Raw genomic sequence first — 13094 nt, 5'->3', positions numbered from 1 at the left:
GTGTCTAACTTTTTAAGACCCTGTGGACTGTAGCCTGCCTGGCTTCTCTGTCCATGGGATTTTTCAGGCCAGGATACTGGAGTGGGTTGCCATTTCCTCCTCCACGGGATCTTCCCAACCCAGGGATTGAAACTACATCTCTTGTGTATCCTGCATTGCTTAATGCAGAGTATACTTAATATTTCAACAGATGTATATGCGCAAGAGGGTGCAAGTTCAGCTTCCAGGCAGGTCCAATTTCCTGTCTGGAAATGAATGACCTCTTGGAAACCCATCTTTGTTTGCTCCTGGGCTTAAGTGGCCAGGAAGCCCCAGGCAGATGAATGCACAGTAGCAACCTCTCTGCACCATGATGGCAACGAATGCTTCACCCTCACTCCATTTTCCCTTAATGTCTGGTAGATTTTATAAAGCCAGATGGGCTTCCTGTAGCTTGAGTTCCTCAATGATGGATGTTCAGCCAATGCATTGCTGTCTGAAGCCCCCTGCCTACAGGTCAGCAAGCAGCTTCTTTCCCTCCCTACTTTGGAAAGCCACAGAGTCTCTCTGGGGTCATGGAAGGGGCAGCTATGCTGAGAGCCCTGGCCCTTGTCACTGAGGGCCAAGCTCCCAGCCCCGGACTGCAAGGCAACAAGGCTGTCTCCACACAGGGGCTCCAAAAACAGGAAAAGCTGCCACTTCCTCCAGACAGATTTTCCAGGCAAGAATATTGGAGCTGGTTGCCATTTCCTTCTCCAGGGGATCTTCCCGTTGCAGGGATCGAACTTGCATCTCCTATGTCTCTTAGCATTGGCAGGTGGATTCTTTACCACTAGCGCCACCTGGGAAGCCCCCTCCAGATGGAAATCATAGCCAGTTAAGAGGATATCAGGCTGATTCATGTTGATGTATGGCAGAAACTAACACAACATTGTAAAGCAATTATCCTTCAATTAAAAATTTTAAAAAAGAGGACATCAGTGTTTCTTTTTTTTTTTCCACCTCCATTTTTTTTTTAAGAATTTACAAACCCAATCATCCAGAAGTGCAGATGGGAGGAGAGATTGGTATAATCTTTCTGGGAGGCAAGTTGCTCTTATCTCTCAAATCTTTATAGCTTTGCTACCCTCTGACCTAGCAATTGTACTCCTGGGAACCTACCCAAAAGAAACCATCAGAGGTAAACAAAGATTAAGGCACAAACACATCCCATGGCTTTTTATTACAAAAGAAACTGAAAATAATACAGCTGTCCAACAATTTTAAAAAAGGAACTGACTGTACAATTTTAAAAGGTCACTAAAATTCTGTTTAGAAATATTATGGACACAAGGATATATTAATGTTAATGGGAAAGCAAGATATACAGTAACTCCAACCACACAAAATTTTTGTGTTCAAAAAGCCTTAAGGATCCCCCCCGAATGCATTTCTATAATGTAATTATGAGTGACTTTATCTTCTTTATCCATTCCTTTTCTCCCCCATCCTGTTGCCCAGAGTAGCATTTGGTCCTTTATCCATCAGTCAGGATCTAAAGATGAGTGGGACAGTCCTAGACATCACCAAGTTCAAGTCTAGCTGAATGACAGTCAGATCATCACACCCACAGCCGTGCTCTGTGAGCTGAGGCTGGGCTGCTAAATTGACAGGGGATGCTCCAGGAGATGTTGAATGATGAGCAGGAGCTTGGTAGATCTGGGAGGAAGAAGGGGACACTTCAGGAAGGGAGAAAACATGGGAAAATCCTCAATGATGCAAGAGCATCATGGGTTTGGGGCTACAAGGGGCTCAAGGGAGCTGGGATCAGGCCAGCTGGGCATGGACTGGGGGGAGCTGTCATTTTCCAGGGTATCTTCTGCCAGGGGGGTCCTTCCAAAGGCTGAGGGGAGGAGGGAAAACTAAAAAGGAAGTGCCAGGGAGGGTGATTGAAAATACGAAGCAGGACAAACTCTAGGGGACTTCCCTGGAGGTCCAATGGTTAAGACCCTCCCCTACTTCTAATGCAGGGGATGTGGGTTCAAACTCTGGGGCGGGACTATGATTCCACATGCTGAAGGGCGGGGCCAAAAATTAAAATAAATAAAACAAACGAAGTAAGATGAAGTTTATCTCTTTACACAGTGCTTGGCACACAGAAGGTATGAGTGAATGAGTGAATGCATGCATGAATGAATGAATGACTCGGGGCAGAGAGAAGGTTAGAGAAGCAGTTTACAACCAAGAGAGCAAAGAAAACCAGTGAACTGGAGTTTCCCCTCTTTGGAAAGTGGGTAGAGATACATTCACACATATACCCTATGGTCTCCCAGAAGTTAGAAATATTCCAATTAAACAAAGGAACAATTCTTGTAAAACCGTTAGCAACTAAGTCCCAGATTTCATAGGAAAGAAAGATGCATGGACCCAAACACACCACAGCACCAACCAGATGAAGGTGAGTCTACTGTGCTCAAGAAGAAGGAACACACAAGCCACCACAATTCCCTCCATTCCCCTCATTCAGGCTTAGATGCCCAAACTCCCTTGTTTCATTTGTAATCACAGACTCTTAGGGAGAGCAGCTTTAAAAGCTATCACCCTGCCCCCAAAAGGCAAAGAATCACCGTGTCAGTCCCTCTGCACCAACAAGCTCCTCCCCTCCCACCCCCTCCTCCCCTCCCACCCCCTCCTCCCCTCCCATCCTCTCCTCCCCTCCCACCCCCTCCTCCCCTCCCATCCCCTCCTCCTGACTCCACCAACAATAAGGGTTTCTAATAATTAGTGCACACAAACCCTCAAAGGGGCCCCACCGTGTTGCAAGAGTGCGCTGTTAAGAAGTTCATTATGAATGAAAACAAAAACCATTTCCCCATACTAGTGGATCACACTAGAAACCATGAAAACACTGCACAGCCATGCTGCCCATTCACCTCTCTCACAAGGACCACCCACTCCCCCACCCCCCATCCCCATCCCCAGGCATGAACAGAGGACTCTGCCTCCAACCAAAGCTGATTCAGGCACTGTTGGCCCCCAGCTGGACCTCTCCAATTTTTTCCCCCAGGAATTTAGAATTAGAGCTGAGAGATCTGCAGGTTACTGAAAATGAAGACTGTAGGCACAGTGGTAAAGAATCCACCTGCCAATGCAGGAGAAGCAAGAGATACATGGATTCAATCCCTGGGTCAAGAAGATTCCTTGGAGAAGGAAATGGCAACTCACTCCAGTATTCTTGCCTGGAGAACCCCATGGACAGAGGAGACTGGCAAGCTACAGTCCATGGGGGTGCAAAGAGTTGGACACAACTGAGCGCGCGCACACACACACACACACACACACACACAGAATGGCCTTGTCTGACCAAATGCTCACCAAAGCAAAAAAGGATGTCTGCAGAGACAGAAAGAGGGAGTACAGAGAAGCAAAGACAATATTTCATGCTAAAAGAGACAGACAGACATGCCGTATAAGGACAGAGCTGAGTCTTTTTATTTTAAGCTCATATTCTCTCTGGGTTCTCACCATGCTCAGCTCCTGGTTTCAGTCCTTCCTGAAGTCCAGGTGGACTCTGTCCTCTCATACTCTGGGAGCCACCCCAACATCTTTCCCACAAAGGTCCTCTCTTGCTGAAGCTGATCAGAAGCACATTTCTGTTCAGTTCAGTTCAGTTGCTCAGTCATATCCAACTCTTTGAGACCCCATGGGCTGCAACACACCTGCAGTCTCTCCTGGAGTTTGCTCAAACTCATGTACATCGAGTCAGTGATGCCATCCAACCATCTCATCCTCTGTCATCCCCCTCTCCTCCTGCCTTCAATCTTTCCCAGCATCAGGGTCTTTCCCAATAAGTCAGTTCTTCAAATCAGGTAGCCAAAGTATTGGAGCTTCAGCTTTAGCATCAGTCCTTCCAATGAATATTCAGGACTGATTTCCTTTAGGATTGACTGCATTGATTTCTTTGCAGTCCAAGGGACTCTGTTACTTCAACCAAAGAGTTTTACTGAGACACCGCCCAAACTGCCTGGGCAGCACACTCCTTACACTCCTGGGTGCACAGATCAGGCAAGGCCAGTGTCCACACCAGCCCCACCACCCTTCTCCCTAGCTTCCACCTCCTCCTCCATTCTCCAACAGCCTGTCAGTATTTCCTCTTGGATCATATACTTCCCCTCAAACCCCATTTCCTTATGTCAGGGGCTCTTAAATGTGAGGTACATCAGAATTCCTCAGTGGGCTTGTTAAAGCACAGATTGCTGGGCCACCTCCAGAGTGTCTGAGTCTGTAGGTCTAACATAGGGCCCAAGCCTGCCTTCCTAGCAAGATCCCAGGTGGTACTACTGCTGGCCCTGGAGCACAGTTTGAAGATCACTGCCCTATTTCCTTCCACAGAAACAGGGCATCTGCCCTTGTTCAGGGGCTTCCCTGGTGGCTCAGACACTAAAGAATCCACCTGCAATGTGGGAGACCCAGATTCAATCCCTGGGTCGGGAAAATCCCCTGGAGGAGGAAATGGTAACCCACTCCAGAGGAGCCTGGCGGGCTACAGTCCAGGGGGCCACAAAAGAGTTGGATATGACCAAGCATGCACACACACACACACACACACAGGTGTGCAGTCTGGCCAATCCAGCCAAACGCAGCACACCACGGGAGTTCTCACATGGTCCTCATGATGCTCCCTGTGCTCAGCTCCTACTCTAAATCAAGTCCCACCTCTTCTGTGAGACTTTTCCCACCCACCCTCATCAAAAAAACACTAGGCCTCTCTTCCTGAAATGCAGAATATACAAAAACAGTTGAGTAAAGATAATCTAGTTTCCCATTTTCCCACCTTTGTTTGAAAAAGTGTGATCATAATAAAATACTGCCAATTGGCTTACATTATTAGGCAGTTTTTATCCACTCATCCAAAAAAAAAAAAAAAAAAGGACTGATGGCTTTTCATGTAAAACAATCTACAGCATCACACTGGCAACGTTTTTCCACATGCTGGAGACAAACAGTTACTGTAACTTTATCAAATGAAAGAACAAAATGTATGTCCTTCCCTCTTGCTAGGGGTCATGTGATCTACAAACAGGCGGCTGGGAGTTCTCCGGACAGACCTCAAAGAACGCTAATAGAAACAGCTATTTGTTCTCACTCAGTCTTGGGCAGAGAACTGTACAGGAAATTCTGACAGGGTCTCTCACTCTACTGGGAGCAGGGGAATCAGTGCTCTGTGTATGAAATCCATTTGATGCCACACATCAAAAGCTTTTCAAAGACTCACACCTGTTTATCCCTAATTCCATCAGTATAAGGAAAACATCTGAAAAACAAAGGCCAACAATACCATTCCCTATAGCCACACACATGCACAAAGTTAGAAACAGATGGGACGTCTCACATGAGCGTGGCTTTCACATTCATATATTTATTTATTGTCATTCACACTCCCCAGGTGGCGCTAGTGGTAGAGAACCCACTTGCCAATGCAGGAGACGCGGGTCCCATCCCTGGGTGGGGAAGATCCCTTGGAGGAGGGCACTGCGACGGGCACAGCAACGCATTTCAGTATTCTTGCCTGGAGAATCCCATGGACAGGAGAGCCTGGTGAGCTACAGTCCATGGGGTTGTAAAGAGTCAGACACAACTGAAGTGACTTAGCACATGCCAAAAAGGATTTACTATACACTTAATTGTGCTCAATTTACTAGAATGGATAACAGCCCTTAAAAGTGATATTTACAAAATGTCTGAAACAGCACAAAACTCTAGAGCATTATCTTCAGGTGAAAAGTAGAATACAAAGTTGTTACTATGTATAAGTACAACTGCATATTTTTGCAAATTAACTTCACAAGCAGAAAAGGACCAGAAAGATTCTCTATGATGTTATCAGCAGTCCTGGTGGGAAGATGGAAACAGTAACATTTTTTCCTTTCTATTTTTACGTGTCTTCCAACTAACGATGAGCTCATTTTTAAAACATAGCTTAACATAAATATAGAAACCAAATGGGGTATGGGTGTCAGGTGTTCCCTATCATATAGCTTGGAGAAAATCACCTGTTCTTGATAGAAACATGTATCCGATTACGAGAACAAAAGGCAGACAAATGCAGAGAAGGCAGGAAGGACTGGGGAGACCTCTGTTGTCAGCCAAGTGCACACTGCTAAGAATCTTTTAGATGCAAGATTCAAAGGCCAAAAAAAAAAAAAAAGTGATTGGTGACAGCCCTGCTGTCAATTGGACAGGATTACAGAAAAAGGGGGGAAAACACATGTGATGTTAGGAAGGCACTTTCAAGGATGACCCAACACAGGTAGTGTTTTAAACTGCTGGCAGTGAGAGAATAACAGCATTTCTCCTCGGGGTCTCAGAGCCTCCCAGGTCTGCTTAACAAGTTCACCCTGCTAGCCCAGAAAGGCAGGACTGCAGACAGCTGGTCTGAGGACCAGAACTGCAGCCCCGACTCTGTCACTCACTAATGGAGACCTGGACTAGTCAGCCTCTGGGCTCTTATTGTCCTCCTCTGTAAAATGGGAGGGTCTTGGAAGAGAGTCATTTGGTTGTTAGTAACAGAAACTGACCAAGCTGGCATAAGCAACAAAGGGAATCTGTGGGGAGGACACTGGGGTAAAGTCAGAACCCCAGGGCAGCTGGGCTCTGGGAGCGTCTGGAACCGGGGACTGGAGAGCCTAGGAAAGCTGGCAGGGTTTCTCACACTTCTGTGCTCTAATGATCTCTGTCACTCTTCCTTCTCTGCTAACCCATCTTCCACATGCTCTTTGTGGCAGAACACAGCCTACACACCTCCTCATGCTTACTTATTACAACTCCTGCCTCTTGAATAATTGGTGTTTTAGCTCAGGCCACCATAACGACGTACTACAGACTGAGGGCTTAAATCACAGAAATTTATTCTCCCACAGTTCTGGAGGTTCAGACTCCAAGATGAGAGTGCTGGCATGGCTGGGATCTGGTGAGGACTAACGGATGAGCAGCTTTCTCTCTGTGTCCTCCTATCACAGAGACTGGGTGGTGTGGGCGCTCTCTGGCGCCTCTTCTTACAACAGCACTAATCCCATCATGGGGCTGCATCCTTGTGACCTCACCTGAGCCTAATTACCGGGCTTCCTTGGTGGCTGGGGGTAAAGAATCCACCTGCCAATACAGGAGATGCAGGTTCAATCTCTGGTCTGGGAAGATCCCATATGATGTGGAGCAACTGAGCTCATGTGCCACAACTGAGCCTGTGCTCTAGAGTCTGGGAGCCACACTACTGAAGCCCACACCCCCTAGAGCCCAGCTCAGTAACAAGAGAAGCTGCCAAAGTGAGAAGCCCTGATACCGAAACTAGAGAAAAGCGTGCACAGTAACAAGCCCAGCACAGCCAAAACTAAATAAATAAAATTATTAATAAATAAACCTAATTACTTCCCAACGGCCCCACCTCCAAATATAATACCTTCTCATTGGATGTTAGGGCTTCAATATATAAATTCGTGCCTGCATGCTCAGTCGTGTCTGACTCTTTTGTGATCCCTGGGCTGTAACCCACCAGGCTCCGCTGGTTCATGGGATTTCCCAGGCAAGAATACTGCAGTGGATGCCCCCTCCAGGGGATCTTCCTGACCCAGGGATCGAATCTGCCTCTCCTGCATTGGCAGGCAGGTTCTTTACCCCTGAATCACCTAGGAAGCCCCTATATAAATTGGAGGAAAACACAATTCAGTCCATGGCAACTGGCTATCTCTGAATCTCACTTCTCACTTGCCCAATAGAGGGAAAACAGAATTGGTTCAGTCTTGAGTCAAGTGGTCATCCAGCACAAACCTGGCTTCCAGCATTGATTCCCCAGTCCTGTCTCTACCCTGTCACCTGAATGAAAAGCTATTAAAGCAGCAAGTCAAGAACTGTTCATTTCCTCTTGGTCAATATTCCCACAAAACTAAACACTCATGGAGGATAAAGGTCATTTCTGTCTTATCTACCACCACCTCCTCAAGCCCATCACAGAAGCAGGCACACAGAAGATGTTCAATGCTTGATGGTTGCTTTTTGCCTAAATGGGGATGGACTTCCCCAGTGGTCCAGTGGTTGAGCATCCACCTGCCAGTGCAAGGGACACAAGTTCAATCCCTGGTCCAGAAGGATTCCACATGCTACAGGGCATCTTAGCCCATGCACCACAACTACTTGGCCTGAACTTGCAAACTGATGCTCTGCAACAAGAGAAGCCACCGCAATGAGAGCCCATGCACCGCAACTAGAGAATAGCCCCAACTCGCCACAACTAGAGAAAGCCCAGGGCAGCAACCAAGACCCAGTGCAGTGAAAAGTGAATATATTTTTAAAAAATGGGAGATGGATAAAGAGTTTGTACTCCAAAGATATATACAGACATACCATCACCTTCTTGGAGTCAGAGTATGATTTCCACCCTAAACGTCAAGAAGACTTTCCTTTGAGTCAAACTTTCTTGTTTCTTAATCTTTCCCAGGCAAAGAAAATTATCACCTACCATTGCTTAGAAACTTCACTACATGTATGTTGAATACTAACAATGTATAAAGTGTATAGAGCAGAAAAAGGATCAAAAGACAGACTGTCTACCTTCACGGACTGAGACCTGAGCCCAGCCGAAAAGCCATCAGTATTGGCAAAGTAAAAAAATATGAGTTATGAAATAAGAAAACATGTGATATGTCTCAAGATGGCTGGGAAGAATATTGCCCAAAGACTGGTGCTAGCGAGCAGAGTGTGCTTTGAGGGTGCAGGACATGGAATCCACCTTAGTCTAGAGTGGCCCAGGAGGAAAGAGCAGATGTTAAAGATGGGTGGGATACAGCTTGGTGAGGTAGGGATGTGGCCTTCAGGAATAGGGTAGCAGGGACTCAAGTCAAAGCATGGAAAGCACATGACATATGTAGGGATGGTCAAAGGGAACAGTGAATAAGGTCCTTTAGAAGTACATTATAGAGGGCCCTGAACAACTGCAAAATTCTAGACTGGATAACTGAATGACTGTGAGCACTGGAAGGGCTTCCCAGGTGGCTCAGTGGTAAAGAGTTCACCTGTCAGTGCAGGAAACACAGATTCGGTCTCTGGGTCAGGAAGATCCCCTGGAGGAGGAAATAGCAACCTGCCCCAGTGTTTTTGCATGGGAGATCCCATGGACAGAGGAGCCTGGGGGGCTACAGTCTATGCGGTCACAAAGACTTGGACACGACAGAGCAACTGAGTGCACAAAGGAGCACTGGAAAGGAGAGAACAGTGCCTGGACCCTGAACAGGTCCTCTGAGGACAGTCATGCCAGGCAGCCCTGTTTCTTCTTAAAACAGAGAGACCAGCAGGGGACTGTGGGTTTTGCAAGGTCATGAGTACAAGTTCCCATAAACTTGATATAAGAAATTTCCATAAACTTGATGGCTTAAAATAACAGAAATTTATTCTCAGTTCCAGAGGGGAGACGTCTGAAACCAAGGTATCGGCAGGGCCACGCTCCCTCCAAAGGCTTAAAGGGAGAATCCTTCCTTGTCTTTTCCTAGTTTCTGGGGGTTGCCAGCAATCCCTGGTGTTCCTTGGACTGCAGAGGCATCGCTGTAAAATGCCTCAACTGTTACATGGTATTCTCCCCCTGCATGTCTCAGTCTGCATCCAAATTTCCTTCTTATAAGGATACCAGTCACTGGATTAGAGCCAACCCTAATCCAGTGTGAACTCATCCTAACTTGACTACATTTGCAAAGACTCTATTCCCAAATAAAGTCACATTCTGAGGTCTCGGGTGGGTTTCCCTGGTGGCTCAGCAGTAAAGAATCTGCCTGCAATGCAGGAGATGCAGGAGATGTGGGTTCAATCCCTGAGTGGGGAAGATCCCCTGGAGAGGGAAATGGCCACCCATTCCTTGAATATTTTTGCCTGGAGAATTCCATGGACAGAGGAGCCTTGTGAGCTACAATCCATAGGGTCACAGAGTCAGACATGACTGAGCATGCATGCATCTTTGTGTCTTTTGTATGTGAGGTCTCAGGTAGACACAAACTTTGGGGAGACACTATTCACATCAGCACAGACACTAAGTAACTCTCACCCTTACGTGCTGGTTCGAGAAACTAACAGCCACATAAGCAACTATTCCATTATCCTGCATGAGAAGTGACTCAAAAGACTTCCCTGTTGGTTCAGCGGCTAAGACTCTGCACTGCCAATGCAGGAGCCTGGGTTCGATCCCTGGTCAGGGAACTAGATCCCACATGCTGTAACTAAAGGGTTATTAAGAGTTTACATGCTACAACTAAAAATCCTGCACACCACAAGGAAGAATGAAGATCTCGCATGCTGCAACTAAGATATGGCACAGCCAAATAAATATTAGGAAAAAAGTGACTCGATGTACTACTGTGATGGATGCCACCAAAGGGGGAGTCCCCACGCCAGGACTAGTTAATGCTCTAGATGACTTCCAAAATTCCTTCCGATTATATACATGTGGGGTTCAAGGTTCTGTCAATTATTTCTGTCATATTGATTTACCAATTCAGTCCTCTTTCTCCATTCCTACTGCCGAGACTCTGGTTCAACCCTGTTGCTTCAAACTTGACATCGATAGAATTGTTTTCACATCACTTCCGTTCTCTAAAAACCTTCACTGGCTCACTCCTGTCTAAAAGCAAAGTCCAATACTTTGACCTCAAATCTACCTTCCCCACTTGAACTCCCCAGACATCCCAACATGAATTCTCAACTTGAGTCAGTCTGGTTCTTCAAACACAGCTGGCACATTTCACCCCCACACCTTAGCCTGGCACATGCCTGCCTCCAGGCAGAAGGGAATCCAAGTTGCACCTGGAAGACCACTTGCTCCTCTTTCACACCACCTCTGAGGACCAACCAGCCCAGCCCACAGGGCTCTGGCATCTCCATGAGTCTGACTGCCTGCAGAAGGGCTGGATCCTTGCTCTCTCTCTGCCTTCCACTATTGATGATCCTTTCTGGACACAAAGAATGCTGCAACATCCAAACAAAGACAAACAAAGGCTGTGATCAGAGCCAGTGGATAACCATTAAGAACTGGGCAAATTCCTTAAACTTTCTAAGTCTCAGACTGCTCATCTGTAAGACAGAAATAATACTATGCACCTATTCCATCGGACTACTGTCAGGATAAAGTGAAACAATACACACACAGCTGCCCATGCAACATCTTACTTGGAGTACAAACATGTCAATAAAAGTACTCATTTGCAGATTTCCCTGGTGGTCCAGTGGTTAAGACTCCACGCTCCCAATGCAGGAGACCTGGGTTCGATCTCTGATCAGGGAATTAGATTCCATATGCTATAACTAAGAGTGACTAAGAGTTCAAAGGCTAAAGATCCTGCATGCCACAACTAAAGATTGCATGCTATAACTAAAAAACAACTAAAAGATCCTGTTTGCTGCAACAAAGATCAGAGATCCTCATGCTTCAACTAAGACTTGGTGCAGCCAAATACATAAATAAATGTAGTTTTTAAAGTACTTACTCGTATCATGTTTGTGCTGTGCTAAGTCGCTTCAGTCGTGTTTGACTCTTTGCAACCCTGTGGACTATAGCCAAACAGGCTCCTCTGTTCATGGAATTCTCCAGGCAAGAATACTGGAGTGAGTTGCCATTTTCTTCTTTAGGGGAACTTGCCAACCCAGGGATCAAAACCCGCATCTCTTATGTCTCCTGCATTGGCAGGCGGGTTGGATCCAAGTTTTGCCTTTACGTCTGGGGACTAAGGCACAGATCTGTGTCCCTCCAGAACCAAGCAGCAAACAGCCAATGACTAATCAGGTGACATATGTCATAGGACCCTGTAAGCATTTAGCTACCCCTCCCTTCATTTTATGAATGGGGAGACTGGGACCCAGGCAGGCAAAGTGACTCACCCAAGCTCACAGAACTGTTAAGCAGCAGAGCCACGAATGAACTGGGCCATGACTATTTTCTTACATCAAATGTTGAAATCAGTTTGGGCTTTGGTTACCTCACTGGTAGAACAGGGATACTAATGCCTACCTGCCCAGGTTGCTCTGGAAATACTGCATCAGGCTGGTGAGGGAAATGACCAGGTGTACGATGAGCAGTGGTAATCTCCAGTAGCCTTCAGTAACCGGACCAGGTGGGGCTGAGTAGACCCAGGGGCATGTGCCCCAGGGGCAGCCATTGCTCAGCTCAGCTGATGCTGCCCTGCTGAAATCACCCTGGGACCTCGATTGTCCAAGTCTTCCAGAGAAGACAGAAATCTGGATGTGGCTGCCACAGCTCTCAATTTTAAATGTGGTGAATGACTCAAATTTCAAATACCACAAGGCAAATAAACACAGGTGGGCTGGTCTCAGCCTGGAAGCCACCATGCTTGTGACTCTGTATCCAACGAGAGGGGCTTCCCTGGTGGCTCAGTGGTAAAGAATCCACCTGCCAATGCAGGAGAAGTGGGTTCAATCCCTGGGTCGGAAAGATTCCCTGGAGGAGGGCACAGCAACCCACTCCAGTATTCTTGCCTGGAGAATCCCATGGACAGAGTCTCATGTAGATGGGTGGGCTACAGTCTGTGGGGTCTCAAAGAGTCAGACATGACTGAGTGACTGAGCACACACGTACACACCATGGGGTAAAGGAAGGACTGCCCCACAGTGAGTGGGATGGTCCATCTATCATCTGGAAAGCTGTCTCCAAACTGTCTTCCCAGGATCAGAGCTCCCACTCCAAGTGACTTCACCCAGCCACACAGCTCTCAGCCTGGTGAAAGGGAAAGCACCTGCTTGCTCAGAGCCTCATTAAGCTCAAAGAGCTGCCCCCAGGTCAGTGCTGAGCCTCAGTTACACCCGGGAGGAAACTGCGGGGCTGGGCTGACCTCAGAGTTTGGAGGCTGCCTCTCCTGAGATGAGGCAAGCACAGGTTGGGGGAGCAAGCAGGCAGGGCTGAGCCGGCCAGGCCGGGAAAGACAGCACCTGGGCTTGTTCAGTTGCTCAGTGGAGTCCAACTCTTTGCGATCCCATGGACTGCAGCATGACAGTCTTTCCTGTCCTCCACTATCTCCCAAACTCCTGGAGTTTGCTCAAACTCATGACCATTGAGACAGTGATGCTATCTAACCAGACAGGTGTGTGAC

The 13094-nt window shown here is 47.1% G+C and overlaps 1 protein-coding gene across 7 annotated transcripts in view; it reads right to left on the bottom strand.

Moving 5' to 3' along the window:
• The window catches only part of REEP1 (receptor accessory protein 1), a 137742-nt gene that overhangs the window by 105773 nt on the left and 18875 nt on the right, over positions 1-13094 (bottom strand). The window lies entirely within an intron of this gene.

This window comes from Bubalus bubalis, chromosome 12, assembly GCF_019923935.1.
Source record: "Bubalus bubalis isolate 160015118507 breed Murrah chromosome 12, NDDB_SH_1, whole genome shotgun sequence".
Classification (NCBI taxonomy): domain Eukaryota; kingdom Metazoa; phylum Chordata; class Mammalia; order Artiodactyla; family Bovidae; genus Bubalus; species Bubalus bubalis.
Note: the sequence above shows the minus strand (reverse complement) of the source record. Positions and strands in the feature narration are given on the sequence as shown.